A 10,757-nucleotide genomic window follows, 5' to 3' on the forward strand; every position below is an offset into this window, starting at 1 on the left:
CATTCTTAAGAATTGTATATGCGACAGATCAATATAAATGAATTTTCCACGAGCATCAATTTCAATCAAAGAACTTAATATTGAAATGCTAATCAAAATATATGAGAGTGAGAGAGATGAAACCTAATCCCCATTTTTCCAATTTGAAGCAACTAATTCTTTATCTGTTTTCTTATTGATGATTACCAACACAATCACTTCAACACTCATTTTAATTGTTTTGTTTCATATTTAGCGATTATTGTACTCGATAGTTCATTGTTCCTTGTGAGATCGATATTCGTCCTTAGGGACAATTATTACTTATGAAAAACGCGGGCACTTGTCGTAGAAAGTCATCAATCATATCTCACGTTTGGATGTTATTCATGTTGACCAACATGGTACCCATTGGTGATGTGTCAAACTTAACTATTCTCAGGTGTCATCTTCTCTATTGCCTCTTGAAAGATTTATTCGGCTGATGTTGTTAAGATTATCTGTCAAGAAATATATAAATTTGTTAGATTAGAAGTTAGCTAGAATAATCAGAAGGAAAAGGGTTCTTTGGGATTTCCTGCTTTAATAACTGCTTTTTGTGCAACTCATGCGGTTAAGGTAAACCCATCATAAAAAAATCATACATCCAATTGATCTAACCAAAAGCTACATCCAGTCCCCAGAATACCACTGGGTAATCCATTGAGCAATCAAACCAGATTAGAAAACACAAACCACGAAAGTAGTGACCTTAAACCCTTCAAAAAACACACTACCTTAGGCAAACCACACCAAGAGTATTGATCTTGAACACCTCAAGAACACACAACACTCATTGACAACACAACACCAGAAATACAGTAGTTTTAGAAAGGATTACACCTGATCACAGTACAATCTGAATTGAATACAATTGCAATCTTATTCCACTATCTCTTGAAAATCCAAAGCTTGATATGAATCTTGAAATCTTAGAATCAAATCTGTCAAACCGAATTTCTCTAAACAGTTTTCTTACTTGTTTGAAAACATAAACAAACCATTTATATTTTCCAAAGATTGGTCAAAATATTTAATGAAGGAGCGTATTCATTTAGAAAACATTTAAAACAGATTCACCATTCAAAACTGAATTCTGTTAGGATTTTCAAAGAAACAATCGATTGAAACCACGAAACAACCGATTGTTTTGCTTGACATTTAAGTCAACCAAACCAAAATAGTTTTCAACCTTTTTCAAAACTCCTAAGAGCAAAACAACCGGTTGATTCGACAAAACAACAGTTTGTTTTTAACTTAGTTGGAAAAACACTTGATTTCAAAAAGGTTTTAAATCACATCAGTTTTAGATTCAACAAAGGAGTGGATCACACTTTATTCTACCCAGATCCCACCCAAACACAACAGCAACACCAACCTTTCATCAAACACCTTGGATTTGGATTCTTCAAAGCACATAATCACTCTTGATGAACAATCTCACCCTATTTGATGAAGACAAATCCTTGGTTGCTTGTGTTAATCCTGATTGAATCTGAAATCAATACCTGCAAACAACAAAGCTATGAAAAGCAAAGCATCTCTCATAGCAGGTTATGATGGCACAAAAACCAATCTTCTACTTAACCATAACAGTAGAAAAACTAGCCAAACAGCAACTCCATACAAACCAGAATGCAGCAAGAATTTAAAATCAGAGTTATAGCAGGTTATAACAGTTTGTAGGACAACACATGAACCATATTCTCCCCTATTTGTCTTCACAAATAGACTTTAGGCAGAGAAAACAGTTTAAGAGAGATTTTGAGAGTCAAGAATGTCTAACTCATTTCTTAAAAAGAAAAACCTGTCTTTTGGCAAAGGTTTTGTGAATATATCAGCATGTTGCAGTTTTGTTTCAATGAATTTCATCTCACAATCTCCATTGTTCACATGATCTCTTATGAAGTGATGACGAATCTCAATGTGCTTTGTTCTTGAGTGCTGAATCTGATTTTTGGTGAGATTTATAGCACTTGTATTGTCACAAAGCAAAGGAACCTTACTGATCTTCAAACCAAAATCTGCCAGCTGTTGTTTAAGCCAAAGAATTTTTGCACAACAACTTCCAGCAGCAATATATTTAGCTTTTGTAGTGGAAAGAGCTACACAAGCTTGTTTCTTACTATGCCACAAAATAAGACTTGATCCAAGATGATGACAAGTGCCACTGGTGCTTTTTTGGTCCAGCTTACACCATGCAAAATCAGAATCTGAATATCCAATTAAGTGTATATGAGAGTAAGAAGGATACCATTGACCAACATTGGTTGTTCCTTTGAGATACTTGAGGATTCTTTTTGCAGCCTTGAGATGAGATTCCTTTGGATTTGCTTGATACCTTGCACAAAGACACACGACAAACATGATATCCGGTCTACTTGCTGTGAGATAGAGTAAAGAACCAATTAAACCTCTATATTTTGTTTGATCAACCCTTTTTCTAGCAACATCAGCATCCATGTAGCAGCTTGAAGGCATACGTGTGCTAGCTTCTTTGCAACTTTCCATTTCAAATTTCTTGAGAATTTCTTTGCAATACTTTGATTAACATAGGAAAATTCCATCTTTGGATTATTTGACCTGCAGTCCAAGAAAGAATGAAAGCTCCCCCATCATGGACATTTCAAACTCACCTTGCATGGAAGCTACAAATTCATCACATAAATTATCTTTTGTAGCACCAAAAATGATGTCATCAACATAGATTTGGACCTAAATAATTTCAGAATTTGCTTTCTAGACGAAAAGAGTTTTGTCAATCATCCCTCTCTCATAGCCATTAGATAAAAGAAAGTTACTAAGTCTCTCATACCACTGCTTTGGAGCTTGCTTAAGCCCATACAATGCGTTTTTCAACTTAAAAACATGATTCCGATATTGATGATCTTCAAAGCCCGGTGGTTGCTCAACATAGACTTCTTCATTGATAATTCCATTGAGAAAAGCACTCTTCACATCCATTTGAAATAGTTTGAATCCACTCATACAAGCAAAAGCCAGCAACAACCTTACATCTTCTAATCTTGCAACAGGAGCAAAGGTTTCACCATAATCAATTCCTTCTTCTTGATTGTAACCTTTGGCAACTAGCCTTGCCTTGTTTCTAGTAATCACACCAGCCTCATCTAACTTATTTCTGAAGACCCATTTAGATCCAATGATGCTCCTCTCATCTGACTTGGGAACAAGAAACCACACATCATTCCTAGCAAACTGATTCAGCTCTTCATGCATTGCATCCACCCATTTCTCATCTTTAAGAGCTTCTTCAATTGACTTTGGTTCAACTTGAGAGACAAAAGCAGTGTGCCTGCAAAAGTTTGAGATAGAACTACGTGTAGAAACACCCTCCTTTATCTGTCCTGTAATGTTTTCCACTGACAGATCCCTTGGAATTCTCCATTATTTAGGCAACTCATCCTACTGCAGAATTTCAATCGGTTGTTTCGATGAATCAATCGATTGTTTTTCTGGACAACAATCCAGCTTCTGCATAACGATGTTCTATTCATCCTCTTCTGTGCTGTTCTTTGAGGGTTTCAAATATTTGTGATCAACTTCATCAAACACCACATGAACAAATTCTTCTACAATCATGAGCCTCTTGTAGACTCTATAAGCATGACTATTTGAGGAATAGCCAATGAAAATGCCATTGTCCGTTTTTTCATCAAACTTTCCCAGATTTTCTTTCCCATTATTCAGAACAAAACAACTGCATCCAAACACTTTTAGGTGACTAATGTTTGGCTTCGTTCCATTGAAGATTTCATAAGGAGTTTTCTTTAAGATTGACCTTATTAGTACTTTATTCATCAGATAGCAAGAGGTGCTAACAACATCAGCCCAAAAATATTTGGGTAGGGAAGATTCACTTAGCAAGGTTCTTGCTAATTCTTCAAGAGATCTGTTCTTTCTCTCCACTACACCATTCTGTTGAGGAGTTCTTGGTGCAGAAAAATTGTGCAAGATCCCCGTCTTCTCACAGAATTTGATGAATTTCTCATTTTGAAATTCCCCTCCATGATCACTCCTTATTGAGCCCATGCTGCTGTTTTTTGTGTTTTGTAAATTTCTAGCAAGCTTTTTGAAGGCAGAGAAAACATCACTCTTTGATTCCAAGAAGAGTGTCCATGTGCACCTAGAAAAATCATCAACAATAACACGAGCATAATAGTTGCCACCAAGACTCATGGTTCTGGAAGGGCCAAACAAATCCATATGAAACAGTTCAAGGGGTTTTGAATATGAAACAACATTTTTAAGTTCAAAGGAATTTTTATTTTGTTTCCCTTTTTGACATGCTTCACATGTGTGGTCCTTCTCAAACTTAAGTTTGGGCAACCCTATCACAAGATCTTTTGAAATCAATTTGTTCAAATGATTCATGTGAATGTGAGGTGTTCTCCTATGCCATAACCAAGATTCATCATTTTTATAGAGAAGACAACCAATGGAACAAGGAGAAGAGATATTTAAGATATAGACATTGTTGATTCGTTTACCAATCAACATTACCTCCTTTGAAGTGGGAAGGAAAATTTCACAAGAGTTTGGCTTGAAGATGACTTGATAACCCTTGTCACACAGTTGGCTAATGCTAAGCAGGTTGTGTTTTAGTCCTTCCACGTACAAGACATCATGAATTAGAAAGATACTCTTGTTGAACAAGATGCTTTGATGTCTCCAAATCCAAGAGAAAAGCTTGAAGACCTTGCTATTGGGTGTGTGTGTGTTGTCTAGTTGTTTGAAACTTGTTAATTCACTCCTTAAGATGATCCAAGTTCATTTGAATCTTTAACCTTTTGAAAAGATGTGTTTTCTAAAAAGCTGTCAAAAATTCAACAGGTTGTTTTTTTTGAAACAACAAGTTGTTTTACCTTAGTTGTTTTTGAAAAGAGTTGAAAGTTGTTTGACTTGGTTGACTTTGCTATCAAACCAAATCAATCGATTGTTTCGACAAAACAATCGATTGTTTTCCTGAAAACCTTAACAAAATTCTGTTAAGCAGGTTTAATATTTTTTAATGATCCTAACTCACTTGGCTCCTTTATTAAATGCTTTTGACCACTGAGCACATGATCACTCTTGATCAACAATTACAACAATATATATATATATATATATATATATATATATATATATATATATATATATATATATGAAAACTTCCCTTAAGGGCAACCCAATCCCTACATGCCTCCCAATCAAATTGCAGCCTATGTAGCTTGGCATGGGGATAGGTTCTATTATTTAGTGGGAGCAAATCCCTCAAACAGAGCAAACAAAGCAAGGTCATTTATAGCTGTAGATGAAAACTTTAACACAGAGCTGGATGACTTCTTAGGAAGAGAGGATTGAGCAAAATTATGATTTAGTTTTCTAGTTTTCTTTTCTTTTCAGTTTTTGTTTAGTTTATTTCTGATTATTTGCTTATTTTGTTATTTATTTAATTATTCTCTTATTTTTTTATTTTATTTGCTTATTTTTTATTTTATTTCCTTATTTTCTTGTTTTTTTATTTGCTTATTTTGTTTTAAATGGTTTGTATTGGTATTTTTGAATAATTTTCTTTGATTATTTGTTATTTTGTTATTTTTATGTCTTGATTTATTTTTCTTGAATCAATTTCAGTTTTAAATTAATTGTTGAGTATATTTGTAGTTTTAATTTTCTTAAAAAAAAGATAATTGCAATATTAAATTTGAAATTTGAATTGTGGAAAAAAGGACGTTATGTTTAAATATTAAATAGTGAAATGAATTAGAAGGAGGTTAAAAAAGAAAATATGATTTAATCCCTATTTAAATGTAATTGAAATTGTGATACATGAAAATTTATCAGGATATTTGATTAGAACAAAGAATGATAAAATAATAATGAATGGGACCTATTAAACCAAGTGAGTGTCTGAACCTTAAAAAGTTTTGAGATTTTTACTGATTAATTGATAGTTATGGTTGCTTAATTTTTATTTTTTGTTACATCATAAACGAGCATGAAGATGATTGACGCATTTGTGTTAATTAGGCACTTAGGACCAAATAGTCAACATTTATCTTACTAGAATTCAATTTTTTCATATATCCCTTTGAGCCAATAAGTTTTGTTATTATTGCACCCAAACCTTTAATGATATATTTTCCTACCCTTTGATATGTTTAAGGAAGCAGAACATAGATGTAATATGTATAGAAAAGGAAATGGTCAGGTCTAATTGCTAAAAGTTCAAAATAGAAATAATTTATTCCTATTGATGAAAAAAAAGAGAAACAAAAAAAAATCATGAATAAGTAAAAAAAAAATCAGGACAAGCGGGAAGTAAAAATAAAATAGTGATTAGATAACATATATGTGTTATAATTGGATTGTAGGTGTACCGCCCGGTGGTCGGGTGTGGTGACGAGGCATCCTGCTACAGTATAGGCGTGTTGACAAGACGCCAGGTTGGCAGAAGGGAAGGAAGTCGGGGGGCCCGTGTAGTCGTTAGTTGTTATATTGGCGTGTTCCGATCTCCAGCTTACCAGAAGCGGCGATCGCCAGGTTGAAGGTGAAGTCGCCAGATGTAGATTCAGGCGGCCTAGTCGTTGGAGATCGCCAGAGCGAGCACATCGCCGAAGATGAAGGAGAAGCAGATTGTGAAGGCGGCCGGCGAGACCACAGGGAAGGAGTATGAAGGCCCCTAACTCGCCAGTTCCAGTAGAGATCGCACTCCCAAGTTAGCTATGCACTGGGCAGTACCATGCATAAGTAACTTAGCCAAAATGAGAGTAGAAGCAGCGCCAAGTCAGGGAGCCTCCAGATGATGGCACGTGTACAGTTGGATGCGGGCCACGTGTCCAAGTCCGTAACTGCCAGGAGAGAGAAAGCTACCAGGTATATAAGAGTTCTTAACAAACTTTCTGAGGTACGCACGTTCAGTTTATACACTTTACGCTTGCGAGTGATAGAGCTGACTGTGAGAGAGGATTTGCACGGTTCTTGTTCTTAGTATTTGGTGATGCCGTCACTGACTTGAGCGTCGGAGTGCGATCGGCCGCAGCGGCGCCGTACTGTTTCTTTGCAGGTTCTTCAGATAGATCCCGAGGAGGAACGGAGGTGAGAAGCGGTGCGCACTTCGATCCCTTGACGAGGCAGTTTCCAGCGCTTCGGTCAACAGGCAGGATCATCAAGCGCCCACCGTGGGGCCGTGTAAAACTTGCTCCCATCCACAGCGTGAGTTTGTGGGGGTTTTCGAAGTTTTCTGCGTGGTTGTGTGCTGGTGCAACCATCGTTCACGGTTTGTCTGAGTTTCGTTCGGTGAATTTGCGTTTTGTACCGTTCGTTTGGCTTTTCGATCGGTGGAGTGAGGTTTCCTGCTGTTTGCGCACGATTCGTTCGGTGGAGTTTTAGTTCTTTCGCTCGATCGGTTGTTTGTAGGATTTCTGGTGAAGTTGTGGTTTTCTTTGAAGGCTTACGGTGTTCTTGAGTTTTCTTGCGCAGTTTCGCGCTATTTTATCCGATTGATCGCCGATTCGATCGAGGCTGAAGTGTTGTTCGCTGCATTCCTGTGATTCGCTGAAGTTCATGAGAAAAACGAGAAGCAATCAATCAAGTCCGGTTGCGCCCGTGGCGCCTGCCGCTGCCGAAGGTGCCGCTGCCATGACCATGGCGCAGATGGCGGAGATGATGCGCGCGTTGCAGGCAACTGTGGAAGCCTCACGCGTGGAGCAGGCGAGAATGCATGAGGACCTGGTCGCCTCTCGCGCCAGGAATGAGGAGCTCAGCAAGATGACTGAGGAGCTGCGTCAAGCTCTTCAGGAGCAGCAAGGGCGTTCTGCCGCGGAAGAGGTTGCGCCATCGTCGCCACCTCGTGTTTTTCCCATGCCTTTTATTCAGGCGATCACAGACACGCCCATTCCCGCGAGCGTGGTTCCGGTTAAGGCTGTTTTCACCGGCGTGGAGGATCCTGAGGCTCATCTCACCACGTTCCATACGCAGATGATGCTGTCAGGAGGGTCAGACGTCGTCTACTGCAAGATGTTCGTGAGTACGCTCCAGGGAACGGCGTTAGAGTGGTTCGTGAGCCTGCCTAACGGCCACGTAACCAATTTCCAACAGTTCTCGAAGATTTTTGTCGAGCAGTACATCGTAAATAAGGCACCGCCCAGGGTGTCTTATGACCTGTTTGATATAAGGCAGTACCAGGGAGAGTCCCTCAGAGAGTACCTGAATCGCTTTGGAGCGCAGATGGTCAGATCGCCGGCCAAGGATGAAGAAATGCTGGTCTATGCCTTCAAGAAGGGCGTGCAGCCAGGACCATTCTGCGAAGCCTTAATCAGGGCTCACCCTGCGACGTTTGCTGAAGTCAGGCGACTTGCGGTGGCTCACATCGCTAACGAGAATGAAGTCGCCGAGAAGAGAGGGAGCGTGGCTCCCGCCAGGCCACGCGCCCAGACCAGGATCCAGCTGCAGAGGGTGCTGGAAACGGCGGCGGCGGCCAGGAAGGACCAGAGGACTCGCCATCCTTACGATAGGAGGAGCAAGGGAAGAAGCCAAGCGCGCCAGCAACCAGCACGCCGGGAATACAATCGCCCGCCTAAGCACAAATTTGTCATGGGACTCGCGGACCTGATCGCCATCCCTAACATATCTGCTAGGTCGAAAGCGCCTGAGAAGGTGGGCGACAAGGTGCTGGGGTCGAAGCTGGATACCTGGTGCGAGTTCCACCAGTGTTTTGGCCACACTCTGGACTCGTGTTTGTCTCTGGGATATCAGCTCGACGATCTGGTTAAGAGCGGGTTCCTAAATGACTATCTGCTGGACAGGAGGACGAGGGGAGCGTCGAGTTCCCAGCCAGCAGGTGGAGAAGCTCAGCAACACGAGATGCCTATCCACGGGGAGATCCACACCATTGCGGGGGGCTTCTCAGGTGGTGGATGCACCGCATCGCAGAGGAAGAAGTATGCGCGATCGGTGATGACAGTGGATATGTTTGAAGATCACTCGCCCGAAGTGGACATCACGTTCACCAAGCAGGATCTTCGGGACGTTGTTCCTCATGACAACGATCCCATAGTTATTTCGTTGGTTACGGCGGGGAGGAAGGTCCACAGAGTTCTAGTGGACCAAGGAAGCTCGGCAGACGTGATGTTCTGGCCAATTTTCACGCAGCTGGAGTTGCCCCTTGACCAGCTAAGGCCCTATGGAGGGTGCCTATATGGGTTCGCTGGTGACCAGGTGGAGGTCAGGGGGTACATAGAGCTGAGAACCACGTTTACTGATGAGGCTGGTTCGAGAACGGAGAAAATCAAGTACCTCATCGTAAACGCACCCTCAGCGTATAACATCCTGTTGGGAAGGCCCACGCTTAACAGGATAGGCGCCATTCCGTCGACGCGGCACATGAAGGTAAAGCTGCCGTCCATGGAAGGGGTGGTGATCACGATCAAGTCTGATCAGAAAGAAGCGAAAAGGTGCTATGAGAATAGCCTGAAAAACAAAAGATCAGTGAGTTATGTAACAACCACCCCGCCTCCCGGTGTGAAGCCCAGACCACCGGTAACAGAGGAGGCCGTCGGAAGGGATGTAGAGATGGTAGACGCTGAGCTTGGGGAGAGGAATCCTGGTCTGGAGAAGGAAGAGGCGCGGAATCGCCCTAAAGAAGCGAGAGAGCAGGGAATCGCCAGGGCGGTGATCGCCAGAGAATCCAGGCCTAAACCCGTCGAGCAGTAGCTCGAAAAGGAGATCGGAGGGAAAATCTTCAAGCTGGGAAGATCTCTGGAGGTCGATCTCCAGGACCAGATCGCCAAGGTGATTGGGCGGCATCTGGACGCGTTTGCATGGTCCGCTTCGGACATGCCCGGGATTGATCCCGACTTCTTGTGCCATCATCTGGCGATGGACAACATGGTGAGACCGGTGCGACAGAGAAGAAGGAAGTTCAACAAGGAGAGGAGGCAGGCGATTTGAGATGAAACGCAGAAACTCCTCGCTGCAGGACACATCAGGGAAGTCCAGTACCCTGAATGGTTGGCAAATGTCGTGCTGGTGAAGAAGAGTAACGGGAAGTGGCGCATGTGCGTCGACTTCACCGACCTGAACAAAGCTTGCCCAAAGGATTCGTATCCTTTGCCAAGCATTGATGCCCTGGTTGATAGTGCTGCAGGGTGTAAGTTGCTGAGTTTCCTGGATGCTTTCTCAGGATATAATCAGATCAAGATGCATCCCATGGATGAAGAGAAAACAGCCTTCATGACGGAGAGGTCGTGCTATTGCTATAAGGTGATGCCGTTTGGGCTGAAGAACGCGGGGGCCACGTACCAGAGGCTGATGGATCGAGTACTTGCACCGATGCTGGGAAGGAACGTGCAAGCCTACGTCGATGACATGGTCGTGACCTCGCCGGAAAAGAGCAAGCACGTTGCAGACTTGGAAGAATTGTTCATGACGATCGCCAAGTTCAGATTGAAGCTGAATCCGGAGAAATGCATTTTTGGCGTGGAGGCTGGAAAGTTTTTGGGTTTCCTCTTGACTGAAAGAGGAATTGAAGCCAACCCAGACAAGTGTGCCGCCATCTTGGCGATGAGGAGCCCGGCTACAGTGAAAGTCCAGCAGCTAACAGGTCGGATGGCGGCCCTATCTCGCTTCGTGTCAGCTAGCGGAGAAAAGGGGCATCCCTATTTTCAGTGTCTGCGGCGCAATAGCAAGTTCGCTTGGACGAAAGAATGCGAGGAAGCTTTCGTCAAGCTGAAGGA

The sequence above is a fragment of the Phaseolus vulgaris genome, chromosome 4 (assembly GCF_051622355.1).
Source record: "Phaseolus vulgaris cultivar YP4 chromosome 4, ASM5162235v1, whole genome shotgun sequence".
NCBI lineage: Eukaryota > Viridiplantae > Streptophyta > Magnoliopsida > Fabales > Fabaceae > Phaseolus > Phaseolus vulgaris.